This window comes from Oncorhynchus masou, unplaced genomic scaffold, assembly GCF_036934945.1.
Source record: "Oncorhynchus masou masou isolate Uvic2021 unplaced genomic scaffold, UVic_Omas_1.1 unplaced_scaffold_609, whole genome shotgun sequence".
NCBI lineage: Eukaryota > Metazoa > Chordata > Actinopteri > Salmoniformes > Salmonidae > Oncorhynchus > Oncorhynchus masou.
The window spans coordinates 361,633-373,675 of NW_027012513.1; the positions used below are offsets into that span (position 1 = coordinate 361,633).

Below are 12,043 nucleotides of genomic sequence, written 5' to 3' on the forward strand. Positions count from 1 at the left end.
TATTCCATCATTTAAATGTAGCTTACTGTATTCCATCATGTACATGTAGCTTACTGTATTCCATCATGTAAATGTAGCTTACTGTATTCCATCATGTATATGTAGCTTACTGTATTCCATCGTGTAAATGTAGCTTACCGTATTCCACCATGTAAATGTAGCTTACTGTATTCCATCATGTACATGTAGCTTACCGTATTCCATCATTTAAATGTAGCTTACTGTAATTCCACCAGCTTACTGTATTCCATGTTAATAAGGCTGCCTGGTGCACCGAACTAACACATTTCACTCATCAACAACACCGGTGGTGAACTGTGAAAATGTGTGAACTCTATTTGTAAATGAATAAGCTTTGAACGGAATAGTGTTTTAAATAAAGAGGGGAGAAAGAAATCAATGAGAAAGAAATTAAATAAAGAAATCAATGAGGCCGGTGTATTTGTCCTGCTTTACATTAGTCTGAGCAGCGCAGAGCAGTGTGACAAATCAGGAAAACATTTCACTTGTCCCCCTGTATCACACAGATATCCCCCTGTATCACACAGATATCCCCCTGCAACACACAGATATCCCCCTGCAACACACAGATATTCCCCTCTATCACACAGATATCCCCCTCTATCACACAGATATCCCCCTGCAACACACAGATATCCCCCTGCATCACACAGATATCCCCCTGCAACACACAGATATCCCCCTGCAACACACAGATATCCCCCTGCATCACACAGATATCCCCCTGCAACACACAGATATCCCCCTGTATCACACAGATATCTCCCTGTATCACACAGCCAGAGAGATCAATCTAAAGGACGAGAGGAGGCCACCAGGCCATTGATTGATTAATCAGAGATAATGTTATTTTGATCTGCGGGGCTGCCCTGTTAACCAGGCCAGAAAAGGATGTAGAGAAGAAAAGAGAGAGAGAGAGGGGGGGGGTAAGAGAGAGAGAGAGAGAGAGAGAGAGAGGGGGTGTGAGAGAGAGAGATAGAAAGAGAGAGAGGGAGAGAGGGGGGTGAGAGGAAGAGAGCGAGAGAGAGGGGGTGGGGTGAGAGACAGAGGGAGAGAGAGAGAGAGAGGGGGGGGGGGGGTAAGAGAGGGAGAGAGAGAGAGGGGGTGAGAGAGAGAGAGGAGAGAGAGAGATAGGGGGTGAGAGAGAAGAAAAAGAGAGAGAGAGAGAGAGAGAGGGTGAGATAGAGAGGGAGAGCGAGAGAGAGGGGGTGGGGTGAGAGAGAGAGAAAGAGGGGGGTGAGAGAGAGAGGGGGGCGGTGAGAGAGAGAGAGAGAGAGAGAGAGGGGGGCAGTGAGAGAGAGAGGGAGAGAGAGATAGAAAGAAAGAGGAGGGGGTTGAGAAAGAGAAAGAGAGAGATGTTTTATTTAGTTCCTGGTCGTTCTGTTACTTCCTCATTGAATTCCGCTGAACACTTCAAAGACTCTCAGTCACAATTCTGTCACCGCCTCGATTCATAAAGAAAACTTTTTTTTAAATTTTTGTTGTTTTATTCCCAATAGATGTAATGACATGAGCTGGAATGTGTTTAATCGTTACCAGTTTGCTCTGTCCTAAAACATCTCTGTCGCGTTTCTCTCCTCTTTGTTCTTTTTCTCTCGACTGTCTTGAGAACACCTTTTTCATTGGTTCCCCATTTCTTGAACTCCACTGCTCCGAACACACGGAAACTTTTATTGTTGAACGTTCAATATATTTTCTCCCGACGCCTCTGAAAGCTGATTTTCTCCCAACAGGAGAGGTGTTGAGTTTCCCGACAGAACATAAACGAACAGCAGAACAGCAGTAGATTGTCTTGTTGTTTGCATTCAGACTTTATTGAACCCCGGTTTCCACAATGGACCCAATTTAACTCCGAGCAACCGAGGGGGCGTCGGGTAAGTCTAATAACCGTCACACACACACACACACACACACACACACACACACACACACACACACACACACACACACACACACACACACACACACACACACACACACACACACACACACACACACACACACACACACACACACACACACACACAGTGGGTCTAACCAGAGGCTTAAGGCCAATCCAGGTCCTAATCAGCCTGCCTGCCGTTCTACCCAGCATGCACCTGGTTCCACAACATAACAAGCCAATCAGCATCACACATAATGCAGCACATGCTGCTGATGGGAGGTGGTGGGAGTGGGGGGCTGCTGGAATCAAAGCTACTTCATAATGAATTCAAGGTAGTTAATGTGCAATAGATTGAACCAGCCAAGTCCTTTTTCTCTTTTCAATGTTCCTCTATTGGGAAAATGTCCCCCCCCATCTCTCTCTTTCTCTCTCTCTCTCGTCTTGTTCTCTCACTCTCGTCTTGTCCTCTCTCTCTCTCTTTCTCGTCTTGTCCTCTCTCTCTCTCGTCTTGTCCTCTCTCTCTCTCTTTCTCGTCTTGTCCTCTCTCTCGTCATCTCTCTCTCTGTCTCTCTCTCTCTTGTCCCCTCTCTCTCTCTCTCTCGTCATGTCCTCTCTCTCTCTTGTCCCCTCTCTCTCTCTCTCTCGTCATGTCCTCTCTCTCTCTCTCTCTCGTCATGTCCTCTCTATCTCTCTCTCTCTCTCTCACGACTAGTTCTGACTCAAAGAAACAGCTAGGTTTATCGAGCTGATATTCTAGCAGTTTCCAGTGTCTCGGTTTGCAACGATCTCCTGAAGTTGGCAAAATCAGGTGTTCTTGACACGTTAAAAGACTCACCGTCCGTTTAATCCCTCAAACGTTCAGTCTTGAAAGCAGCTTTCGCTGCTTATAACGTCAGAAGAGAATGCACTGCGGCTACATCTTTCTTCACCCCCCCCCCCTTTACTCCCTTCCTCCCTCCCTTCCACGTCCTTGAGTTCTTCCAATGTACTCGCATCAAAAGCCTCTGAACACTCCCAACGAGTTGTGTGAGGGGCACCTTTGAGATTTCCCGTTGGGAAACAATTATTCCACCCGGTGCTCTTTGACAAATTCGTCCAGTGTTTTATGAGCAGGCCGTGAATTACGCCACTCCTCCATCTCTCTATTCCCCTCCTTCCCATCTTGTGATCTTATTGACACATCCATGAATCACGCCACACCACCACACCACCACACCTCCACACCACCACACCTCTACACCACCACACCACCACACCTCTACACCACCAGAACTCCACACCACCACACCACCACACCACCACACCTCTACACCACCAGAACTCCACACCACCACACCACCAGACATCCACACCACCACACCTCTACACCTCCACACCTCTACACCTCCACACCTCTACACCTCCTCACCACCACACCACCACACCTCTACACCACCACACCTCCACACCTCCTCACCACCACACCACCACACCTCCACACCACCACACCACCACACCTCTACACCACCACACCTCTACACCACCACACCACCACACCTCCACACCTAAACACCACCACACCACCACACCACCACACCTCTACACCACCACACCTCCACACCTCTACACCTCTACACCACCACACCACCACACCACCACACCTCTACACCACCACACCTCCACACCTCTACACCTCCACACCTCCACACCTAAACACCACCACACCACCACACCACCACACCTCTACACCACCACACCTCCACACCTCTACACCACCACACCACCACACCTCCACACCTAAACACCACCACACCACCACACCACCAGACATCCACACCACCACACCACCACACCTCTACACCTCTACACCACCACACCTCTACACCTCTACACCACCACACCTCCACACCACCACACCACCAGAACTCTACACCACCACACCTCCACACCACCACACCACCAGAACTCCACACCACCACACCACCACACCTCTACACCACCACACCACCACACCTCTACTCCTCCACACCTCCACACCACCACACCACCAGACATCCACACCTCCACACCACCACACCACCAGAACTCTACACCACCACACCACCACACCTCCACACCACCACACCTCTACACCACCACACCACCACACCTCTACACCTCTACACCTCCACACCACCACACCTCTACACCACCACACCACCACACCTCTACACCTCCACACCTCCACACCACCACACCTCCAGAACTCTACACCACCACACCACCACACCACCACACCACCACACCACCACACCTCTACACCTCCACACCTCCACACCTCCACACCACCACACCACCACACCTCTACACCAGCACACCACCACACGACCACACCTCTACACCTCCACACCACCACACCACCACACCACCACACCTCCTCACCACCACACCACCACACCACCACACCTCTACACATCCACACCACCACACCTCCACACCACCACACCTCGACACCTCCACACCACCACACCTCCACATCCACACCACCACACCACCACACCACCACACCTCCAGAACTCCACACCACCACACCACCACACCACCACACCTCCACACCTCTACACCTCTACACCACCACACCTCTACACCACCACACCTCTACACCTCCACACCACCACACCACCACACCTCTACACCTCCACACCTCCACACCTCCACACCACCACACCTCCAGAACTCCACACCACCACACCTCCAGAACTCCACACCACCACACCACCACACCTCTACACCACCACACCTCTACACCTCCACACCACCACACCTCTACACCTCCACACCTCTACACCTCTACACCTCCACACCTCTACACCTCCACACCTCCACACCACCACACCTCTACACCTCCACACCACCACACCTCCACACCACCAGAACTCCACACCACCACACCTCTACACCTCCACACCTCTACACCTCCACACCTCCACACCACCACACCACCACACCACCACACCTCTACACCTCCACACCACCACACCTCTACACCTCCACACCTCTACACCTCTACACCTCCACACCTCTACACCTCCACACCTCCACACCACCACACCTCTACACCTCCACACCACCACACCTCCACACCACCACACCACCACACCTCTACACCAGCACACCACCACACGACCACACCTCTACACCTCCACACCACCACACCACCACACCACCACACCTCCTCACCACCACACCACCACACCACCACACCTCTACACATCCACACCACCACACCTCCACACCACCACACCTCCCCACCTCCACACCACCACACCTCTACACCTCCACACCACCACACCTCCACATCCACACCACCACACCACCACACCTCCAGAACTCCACACCACCACACCACCACACCACCACACCTCCACACCTCTACACCTCTACACCACCACACCTCTACACCTCCACACCTCTACACCTCTACACCTCCACACCTCTACACCTCCACACCTCCACACCACCACACCTCTACACCTCCACACCACCACACCTCCACACCACCACACCACCACACCTCTACACCAGCACACCACCACACGACCACACCTCTACACCTCCACACCACCACACCACCACACCACCACACCTCCTCACCACCACACCTCCTCACCACCACACCACCACACCACCACACCTCTACACATCCACACCACCACACCACCACACCTCTACACCACCACACCACCACACCTCTACACCTCCACACCTCCACACCACCACACCTCCACACCACCACACCACCACACCTCTACACCAGCACACCACCACCACACCACACCTCTACACCTCCACACCACCACACCACCACACCACCACACCTCCTCACCACCACACCACCACACCACCACACCTCTACACATCCACACCACCACACATCCACACCACCACACCTCCCCACCTCCACACCACCACACCTCTACACCTCCACACCACCACACCTCCACATCCACACCACCACACCACCACACCTCCAGAACTCCACACCACCACACCACCACACCACCACACCTCCACACCTCTACACCTCTACACCACCACACCTCTACACCACCACACCACCACACCTCTACACCTCCACACCACCACACCACCACACCTCTACACCTCCACACCTCCACACCACCACACCTCCAGAACTCCACACCACCACACCTCCAGAACTCCACACCACCACACCTCTACACCACCACACCTCTACACCTCCACACCACCACACCTCTACACCTCCACACCTCTAAACCTCTACACCTCCACACCTCCACACCTCCACACCACCACACCTCCACACCTCTACACCTCCACACCTCCACACCTCTACACCTCCACACCTCCACACCACCACACCTCCACACCACCACACCACCACACCTCTACACCAGCACACCACCACACGACCACACCTCCACACCACCACACCACCACACCACCACACCTCCTCACCACCACACCACCACACCACCACACCTCTACACATCCACACCACCACACCTCTACACCTCCACACCTCCACACCACCACACCTCCAGAACTCTACACCACCACACCACCACACCTCCACACCACCACACCACCACACCTCTACACCTCCACACCTCCACACCACCACACCTCCACACCACCACACCACCACACCTCTACACCAGCACACCACCACACGACCACACCTCTACACCTCCACACCACCACACCACCACACCACCACACCTCCTCACCACCACACCACCACACCTCTACACATCCACACCACCACACCTCCACACCACCACACCTCTACACCTCCACACCACCACACCTCCACATCCACACCACCACACCACCACACCACCACACCTCCAGAACTCCACACCACCACACCACCACACCACCACACCTCCACACCTCTACACCTCTACACCACCACACCTCTACACCACCACACCACCACACCTCTACACCTCCACACCACCACACCACCACACCTCTACACCTCCACACCTCCACACCACCACACCTCCTCACCACCACACCACCACACCTCTACACCACCACACCTCCACACCTCCTCACCACCACACCACCACACCTCCACACCTCCACACCACCACACCTCCTCACCACCACACCACCACACCTCTACACCACCACACCTCCACACCACCACACCTCCTCACCACCACACCGCCACACCACCACACCTCCACACCACCACACCTCCACACCACCACACCTCCACACCACCACACCACCACACCTCCATCTCTCTATCCCCTCCTTCCCTCCTTGTTATATATTATATATAATATAACAGTACACAGGAGAGGAATATATATTATATATAATATAACAGTACACAGGAATATATATTATATATAATATAACAGTACACAGGAGAGGAATATATATTATATATAATATAACAGTATATAGGAGAGGAATATATATTATATATAATATAACAGTACATAGGAGAGGAATATATATTATATATAATATAACAGTACATAGGAGAGGAAAATATATTATATATAATATAACAGTACACAGGAGAGCAATATATATTATATATAATATAACAGTACACAGGAGAGGAATATATATTATATATAATATAACAGTACACAGGAATATATATTATATATAATATAACAGTACATAGCAGAGGAATATACGGGGCATTTGGAAAGTATTCAGACCCCTTTGACATTTGAGTTTGAGTTTAAGTTTGAGTTTTATTTTTACAGGGACAGTGCACATTAATCAACGTTTCAGTAAAAGTGCCTGTTTTAGCCAGCCGGCTAATTTTCAACCGCAGTCCCTGGGCAGGTTATTAAAAACAATTACAATATAGACAATAGCAACATAGAACAAGCAAGACGTAGCATACAGACAGAGCAACATAGAGCAAAAAGCAGCAAGACAAAATTCATAAAAGCAACAAAGTGTTTCCACACCTCACAAGCTACAGACAACAGACAACATGGAAAGCGGCAACACACAGCTAGGGACCATGTTCACAAATCTGATTGACCTTTAGCCATGTCTTCATGTCTTTGCCATATTTTGTTATGTTTCAGCCTAATTCTAAAATTGATTCATTAAAACATTTTCCCTCATCAATCTACAAACAATACCCCAATCTATACACAATGGCTCATAATGACGCAGCAAATTTATTAAAAATAGAAAACAAAAATATCTTATTTACATACTACAACTTGATTGGAGTCCACCTGTGCTAAATTCAATTGATTGGACATGATTTGGAAAGGCACACAGCTGTAAGGTCCCACAGTTGACAGTGCATGTCAGAGCAAAAACCAAGCCATGATATCCGAGGGATTGTCCGTAGAGCTCAGAGACAGGATTGTGTCGAGGCACAGATCTGGGGAAGGGTACCAAAACATTTCTTCAGCATTGAAGGTTCCCAAGATCACAGTGGCCTCCATCATTCTAAAGTGGAAGAAGTTTGGAACCACGAAGACTCTTCCTATAGCCGGCTGCTTGGGAAAACTGAGCAATCGGGGGTGACCAAGAACCCGATGGTCACTCTGGCAGAGCTCTAGAGTTCCTCTTAGGAGATGGGGAGAACCTTCCAGAAGGACAACCATCTCTGCAGCACTCCACAAATCATGTCTTTATGGTAGACTGGCCAGACGGAAGCCACTCCTCAGTAAAAAGGCACATGACAGTCGGCATGGAGTTTGCCAAAAGGCACCTAAAGACTCTCAGACCATGAGAAACAAGATTCTCTGGTCTGATGAAACCAAGATTAAACTCTTTGGCCTGAATGACAAGCGTCACGTCTGGAGGAAACCTGGCACCATCCCTACGGTGCAGCTTCCCTGCAGCTGTCCTCAGGGAAGGACACACTTTGTCCTGCAGCTGTCCTCAGGGAAGGACACACTTTGTCCTGCAGCTGTCCTCAGGGAAGGAGACACTTTGTCCTGCAGCTGTCCTCAGGGAAGGACACACTTTGTCCTGCAGCTGTCCTCAGGGAAGGACACACTTTGTCCTGCAGCTGTCCTCAGGGAAGGAGACACTTTGTCCTGCAGCTGTCCTCAGGGAAGGACACACTTTGTCCTGCAGCTGTCCTCAGGGAAGGACACACTTTGTCCTGCAGCTGTCCTCATGGAAGAAGGACACACTTTGTCCTGCAGCTGTCCTCAGGGAAGAAGGACATGGCCAGGAGCAGACGGTCTAAGTTGTACAAATCCACTCCTTCCTTCCTTCCTTCCTTCCTTCCTTCCTTCCTTCCTTCCTTCCTTCCTTCCTTCCTTCCTTCCTTCCTTCCTTCCTTCCTTCCTTCCTTACTTACTTACTTACTTACTTACTTACTTACTTCCTTCCTTCCTTCCTTCCTTCCTTCCTTCCTTCCTTCCTTACTTCCCTCCCTCCCTCCCTGTCAGGCCTGTGAGTTTCTACCTCAGTCAGTCACCTGAAAACACATGGTCAGGTCTCTAAACCATCAGGAGATTACAGACCTGAAAACACATGGTCAGGTCTCTAAACCGTCAGGAGACTACAGACCTGAAAACACATGGTCAGGTCTCTAAACCATCAGGAGACTACAGACCTGGAAACACATGGTCAGGTCTCTAAACCATCAGGAGACTACAGACCTGAAAACACATGGTCAGGTCTCTAAACCATCAGGAGACTACAGACCTGGAAACACATGGTCAGGTCTCTAAACCATCATGAGACTACAGACCTGAAAACACATGGTCAGGTCTCCCCACCATCAGGAGACTACAGACCTGGAAACACATGGTCAGGTCTCTAAACCATCAGGAGATTACAGACCTGAAAACACATGGTCAGGTCTCTAAACCATCATGAGACTACAGACCTGAAAACACATGGTCAGGTCTCCCCACCATCAGGAGACTACAGACCTGAAAACACATGGTCAGGTCTCTAAACCATCAGGAGACTACAGACCTGAAAACACATGGTCAGGTCTCTAAACCATCAGGAGACTACAGACCTGAAAACACATGGTCAGGTCTCTAAACCATCAGGAGACTACAGACCTGAAAACACATGGCCAGGTCTCTAAACCATCAGGAGACTACAGACCTGAAAACACATGGTCAGGTCTCTAAACCATCAGGAGACTACAGACCTGAAAACACATGGTCAGGTCTCCCCACCATCAGGAGACTACAGACCTGAAAACACATGGCCAGGTCTCCCCACCATCAGGAGACTACAGACCTGAAAACACATGGCCAGGTCTCCCCACCATCAGGAGACTACAGACCTGAAAACACATGGTCAGGTCTCTAAACCGTCAGGAGACTACAGACCTGGAAACACATGGTCAGGTCTCTAAACCATCAGGAGACTACAGACCTGGAAACACATGGTCAGGTCTCTAAACCATCAGGAGACTAAAGACCTGAAAACACATGGCCAGGTCTCTAAACCATCAGGAGACTACAGACCTGAAAACACATGGTCAGGTCTCTAAACCATCAGGAGACTACAGACCTGAAAACACATGGTCAAGTCTCTAAACCGTCAGGAGACTACAGACCTGGAAACACATGGTCAGGTCTCTAAACCATCAGGAGACTACAGACCTGGAAACACATGGTCAGGTCTCCCCACCATCAGGAGACTACAGACCTGAAAACACATGGTCAGGTCTCTAAACCATCAGGAGACTACAGACCTGGAAACACATGGTCAGGTCTCTAAACCATCAGGAGACTACAGGCCTGAAAACACATGGTCAGGTCTCTAAACCATCAGGAGACTACAGACCTGAAGACACATGGTCAGGTCTCCCCTCCATCAGGAGACTACAGACTTGGAAACACATGGTCAGGTCTCTAAACCATCAGGAGACTACAGACCTGGAAACACATGGTCAGGTCTCTAAACCATCAGGAGACTACAGACCTGAAAACACATGGTCAGGTCTCTAAACCATCAGGAGACTACAGACCTGGAAACACATGGTCAGGTCTCTAAACCATCAGGAGACTACAGACCTGAAAACACATGGTCAGGTCTCTAAACCATCAGGAGACTACAGACCTGGAAACACATAGTCAGGTCTCCCCACCATCAGGAGACTACAGACCTGGAAACACATGGTCAGGTCTCTAAACCATCAGGAGACTACAGACCTGAAAACACATGGTCAGGTCTCTAAACCATCAGGAGACTACAGACCTGGAAACACGTGGTCAGGTCTCTAAACCATCAAGAGACTACAGACCTGAAAACACATGGCCAGGTCTCCCCACCATCAGGAGACTACAGACCTGAAAACACATGGTCAGGTCTCTAAACCATCAGGAGACTACAGACCTGAAAACACATGGTCAGGTCTCAAAACCATCAGGAGACTACAGACCTGAAAACACATGGTCAGGTCTCTAAACCATCAGGAGACTACAGACCTGAAAACACATGGTCAGGTCTCCCCACCATCAGGAGACTACAGACCTGAAAACACATGGTCAGGTCTCTAAACCATCAGGAGACTACAGACCTGGAAACACATGGTCAGGTCTCTAAACCATCAGGAGACTACAGACCTGAAAACACATGGTCAGGTCTCTAAACCATCAGGAGTCTACAGACCTGAAAACACATGGTCAGGTCTCTAAACCATCAGGAGACTACAGACCTGAAAACACATGGTCAGGTCTCTAAACCATCAGGAGACTACAGACCTGAAAACACATGGTCAGGTCTCTAAACCATCAGGAGACTACAGACCTGAAAACACATGGTCAGGTCTCCCCACCATCAGGAGACTACAGACCTGAAAACACATGGTCAGGTCTCTAAACCTTCAGGAGACTACAGACCTGAAAACACATGGTCAGGTCTCCCCACCATCAGGAGACTACAGACCTGGAAACACATGGTCAGGTCTCTAAACCATCAGGAGACTACAGACCTGAAAACACATGGTCAGGTCTCTAAACCATCAGGAGACTACAGACCTGAAAACACATGGTCAGGTCTCTAAACCATCAGGAGACTACAGACCTGGAAACACATGGTCAGGTCTCCCCACCATCAGGAGACTACAGACCTGGAAACACATGGTCAGGTCTCCCCACCATCAGGAGACTACAGACCTGAAAACACATGGCCAGGTCTCTAAACCACCAGAAG

The 12,043-nt window shown here is 50.2% G+C and overlaps 1 protein-coding gene across 1 annotated transcript in view; it reads left to right on the forward strand.

The window, feature by feature from the left end:
- Positions 1–1,454: 1,454 nt before the first annotated feature.
- LOC135536384 (microsomal glutathione S-transferase 1-like) overlaps positions 1,455–12,043 on the forward strand; it is a 46,055-nt gene continuing 35,466 nt past the window's right edge. Inside the window, exon 1 of the mRNA XM_064962728.1 lies at positions 1,455–1,895. The gene's annotated coding sequence lies outside the window, so the exon portion shown is untranslated. The remainder of the gene's footprint in view (positions 1,896–12,043) is intronic.